The sequence below is a fragment of the Physeter macrocephalus genome, chromosome 7, assembly GCF_002837175.3.
Source record: "Physeter macrocephalus isolate SW-GA chromosome 7, ASM283717v5, whole genome shotgun sequence".
Classification (NCBI taxonomy): Eukaryota; Metazoa; Chordata; class Mammalia; order Artiodactyla; family Physeteridae; genus Physeter; species Physeter macrocephalus.
The window spans coordinates 26,148,317-26,153,298 of record NC_041220.1 but is presented as its reverse complement, the minus strand read 5'-3'; the positions used below and the strand labels follow the sequence as shown (position 1 = coordinate 26,153,298).

The following is a 4,982-nucleotide window of genomic DNA, read 5'->3' as shown; positions in this document are numbered from 1 at the left end:
GTAGGCTCCTGGTGGTAGTGGTGGGGACAAATGTGGTTATCAGTTATCCTGATCCACCCGTAGTCTCAGGCAAGCCTGTGACCCTGGAACTCAGAGGGTGGAACTTTCTCTGCAATTCTGCCCATATTCCCTCCTGGTAGCCAAACTCTGCATTGTATTTATGGTGGTCTTACCCCTTCTCCAGTGGTAGCAGCCCTCTAATTTATATCCGTACAGGAATCTGAGCCCAAGAGGTATTCCTGTGCTTTCCCCAGAGGCAGAGAGCTTTTATTTCTACCCTTCCTTCAAGCAGTAGATCTTTCATAAAGTTTTGCTGCCCCTAACAAGTGGTACAAAGCTTTTGCTCCAAAGAAAGAAGGATCTAGGGAAGCAGCAGTCTTTTATGCATTTTTCCTCCCGCATCAGTCAATTACCATTGCACATCAGCAGGGACTTTCTCGAGTCTTCTGCCCTGTGCTTAGTTTTGACCTAGTAGAAGCCTGCAGAAAAGAACTTGCAAGTGAGTGCACATTCTCTTTGTGTCAGGGACTCCAAGTTATTCTAAACTGATTCATCAGCCTGTACTGATTTTAAGAATTTATCAAGCAATATTAGCTGATTTCTTCTTATCCACCTTTATGGCAATGACCTCTTCTACTCATGCCCTCTTCAAAGGCAAAAGTCCCACTTCTCTGCAGAAGGGATTGTCACTCTCTGGAATTCAATTCACTTGGTTGTCCTGTGACCTCATCTCTCTGGTGAGTTCTAGAAAAGTTATAATTTTACTGATTATACAATTTTTTCTTGTTGTTAGAATGGGAGCAACCTTGTCTAGCAGCTTTTTACATCCTAAGCACAAGCAGAACCTTCTCATCTTTTTTTTTTTTTTTTTTTTTTTTGAGTTTTAGCTCCTTTTATTTACTTTATGTTTTACTTTAGTTTTTTTTTTTGTTTTTAAAAAACAGCTTTATTGAGATATATTTCACATACCATAAAATTCATCCATTTAAATTATACAATTCATTAGTTTCTAATATATTCACAGAGTTGTGCAACCATCACCAAAATCAATTTTATAACATTTCATCATCCCAAAAAGAAACCCTGGACCATTTAGCAGCCACTCACCATTTCCCCCTAACCCATCCAGCACCTAGCAACCACTAACCTACTTTCTATCAATGGATTTGCCTATTCTGGACATTTCACATAAATAAAACCATACAGTATGTGGCTGTCTGTGGCTGGCTTCTTTCACTTAGCATAATGTTTTCAAGGTTCATTCATGATGTAGCATGTATCAGTACTTCATTCCTTTCTAATAATATATTGTCCTTGGATAGAGGACATATCAGCTATTAAACTGATAAGAACAGATACTACTTTTGATCTTAGCCAAAAGACCAAGAAGCAATTCACCTTTCTTTAAACATATTAAATATGGTCATTTTATAATTCGTGTCTGATAATGTAGCAGTCAAGTTTCAAACAACAACCATAAATCCCTTGCTAGGAAATACATACACACCCACACAAACGCACACACATCTGTTACAGGGAATTGGCTTTTGCAATTTGGGGAGCTAAGTAGTCTCTGCAAGGCTGTGGTTTCTACTTTTGAATCTGGAGCTTTAAGTCTACAGGGCAGGAACAGAAGATCATAAGCAGGCTGGAATTCACCAGCATGGGCTGGAATCCTAGAGGGTAGACGGATACATGTGTCCATTCTTGTTGCTTCTGTCATTGGTGACAAGGGTATCCTGCAGAAGCTGGGGTCCTTTGTCACAGAACTATATATACATGCTTTACCTAGGAGTTAGAAAAGCTAAAGAAGGATGGAGGGGAAGGTAGAGCAATTGCAGGCCCTGCTGATGCTTCACATTGAGGTAAGTCAGCAAAGCAACCTGTGTGTGTGCACTACCAAATGGCTGCTGCTTCCCTCCTGCCTTCCAAATCCCAGGACCTCCCTGTAGCCTACCCTAACAGGAAGCATTCAAAAAAGGGAATTCTGGGAAAAGCACCTCAGCCTAGCCAGATTGACACATTAAGGCCACCAGAGAGAACTCCACAATCTGAATTTATTATAGAACTGTTTTATGGAACATAGTGTTCCACTAGTTCTCATTCTTGGTGACTTTTTTTCTTATGTATTTTGTTATTTTTGACTATGAGCTATTCATTTTCCTCAGAATTTTGTTTGCAGGAATTCTCATAGGATTGGTTGGAAGTTGGATTTTTACAGTGTATTTTTATTTGCTTCTTCCAGGAACCTGGGGTTATTATCAGTAAGGGATTACTTTACAGTGAATTCTTGACTTGAGATTTTTGCACTATACAATATGTGAATTCAGATACAAACCCACAATATGGACTGAATAGTGGATCTAAATGTTTAGCATCATTTCCCCCTTTTTTCAGTGCCATTTTCAAGAGAACTGATCTTTCTTGCAATTCTTTGGAGTTGAGAACAAGCTTACTTCCACTTCACCTTCACTAAGAATATAGCCCTCTATGTCCCAGAGTCATGTTGGGGAGGGGAGGTACTATATTTTGTAAGATTTATACATTTGCTTGTCCCTGGGTTTTATTTCATTTCCCCATTTTGGTATTAACAGAAAGACACATCTTGAAGGAAATATTTTTTAAAGCATAATTGAGAGTAAAAATATACTATACCTTAGCTCTGTAGATCTCCGGAAATGAACAATTTGGTACAATCTTCTTTCTGGATATTTAAGAGTTAACTTAGAATTTAAATATTAAAATTTGAACTATTTTAAGTGAAAATATTTCCTAACTATTTCCCTGTCATCTTTAATAGAGAATACCAAGCATAATTTAACTTTTTTGTGCTTACTCAGAGTAATCATTTTGAGTATTCTTAAACTTCTAACCATAACAATAATCCTACAAAGCAGGTATTACTAAAATTATTCATTAAAAAAACTACAAAACATTAAATTGAAGTTTGGAGCATACCAGGGAGTAAGAAATGATAAACACATTTCCAGATTATAATTTTGATTATTGGTAAGATTTACAATTATAAATATTTTAGAAGATTCATTCTCTCATTTTTTTCTTTTATTTAGGATATTCAGTCTTTAGTGACTGTGGAAGTGAAACACTAACAGCTTACATTTATTGAGTGCTTACTGTTTACCAGCATAATTCTAAACGCTTTAATCCTCACAAAAACTTTATGTGGTTGGTGCTGTTTTTATTTCCATTTTATGGTTCAGAAACTGAGGTACAAGGAATTTAAGTAACTTTTTCAAGGCCACATAGTTAATATGTAAAAAAGTTGAAATATGAGCCCAGGAAGTTGGCTTCAGAGCCTAAGCCTTTAACACCACACTTAGCTGCCTTTCACAATGCTGTTCTACACAGGAAAGAGATGGAGAAAGCGGTTCTCTGCTTCTGCAGGCAGAGAATTTGTAGTTTTCTTTTCACCACCTTTCTATTGGGAAAGATTTCAAAGCTACAGAAAATTTGCAAGATGAAGATAATGAGCAACTGTGTATGTTCTCCAACTAGACTAATTTTTAATCTTTTGCTTCTTTATTTCTCTTTGAGCCATTTGCAGATATCATAATCATTCAGCCCTTAGGAGATACAGCTTGTATCTCCCGTGAACAAAGATATTCTTTTATCTTATGTATGGCCCATTATCAAATGTCTGTAATTATCTGAATACTATCCTTTATAGCCTTAGTTTTTTAAAATCCAGGATCCAATGAAGAATAACTTAGTGCATTTGGTTGTCGTGCTTCTTTAGTCCCTAACTAGAGTACTATCCTGTCCTTTATTTTTTATCTTTCATGACATTGATTTTTTTTAAGTCCAAGCCAATTATTTTTGTAGATTGTTCTTCAATTTGGATTTAATTGCTTCCTTATGATGCAATGCAAGTAAAACATATTGGAAGGAGTACTGTACAGGTGATGTGGGCCCTTCTCAGCGAATTACATCACGGGCACACAATGTTGGTTTGTCCCATCATTGGTGACGTTGATTTCGATCGTTGGGTTAAAGTCATTTCTGCCAGAATTCTGCTAGAGGTACAAAAGCACCTGTTTTCCTTTCAAATTAATAATTAATATTGGGGTGAAACCTTGTGACTGTATAAATATTTTTTCCCAAATAATCTTTTACCCAATAAGTTTGGCACCCATTTTTGGTTCTTGCTGAATCACTTATTACTGTAGTGATTGTAAAAATGGGGATTTTCTACTTACATCATGCATTTGCATTTATTAGTTGGCACTTTTTTTCTGTAGAGTATAACTCCTCCTCCACTTGGACTTTGTAAAGAATTTTTATCAGTGTCGATATGGCCTTCATGGATCCTTTTTCTTCGACGTGTAATACCCACTTCATTCAGTATTCATTCTGATGAATGCATGGCCTAGAATATTGCCAGTGGTTGCCCCTTCATGCAGACTCCTACGGTCTTTGGACATGCCCTCATTAGTTTGGAGCATCATCATACTTTCTGGCATTTCCTTACTTTTCTATAACAAGGTGTTCCAGGCTCATGGAAGTCCTATTTAGGGTCTTCTGTCTCTGCTCATTAGACAGTGCCCATTCCTAGGTTCAGATCCTTCCCAATTTCTTCCCTCATCTTCTCTCTTTGCTTTTTCCAGTTTCCCTTGATTCTCCCATTTACTTCATCCATTGTGCTGACATAGTGGTCTTTTATATATATTACAGGCAATCAAAATGCATCATTTATGCCGTAAAAGCTTGGTCCAAGCTCTCCTCTGAAATAGCCTCCTATCTTGTCCCCTGCTTCTATCTTGCCTCCTACAGTCCATTCTTCTAAAAGCAGCGAGAACAATCTTTTAAGAACATAAATAAGATATTAGTGACTTTTCTGCTTAAAATCCTCCAGTGACATCCAACTGCACATAGAATAAAAATAAAACTTCTTCCTATGGCTACTAAATACTTCTCCGATCTTAACCTCCTACCACTCTCTTGCTTGCTCCCATGCTTTAGCC

General features: G+C 37.2%; 1 pseudogene; it reads right to left on the bottom strand.

The window, feature by feature from the left end:
• Positions 1–1,281: 1,281 nt before the first annotated feature.
• LOC112065715 (uncharacterized) lies at positions 1,282–1,394 on the bottom strand (annotated as a pseudogene).
• Positions 1,395–4,982: the final 3,588 nt, after the last annotated feature.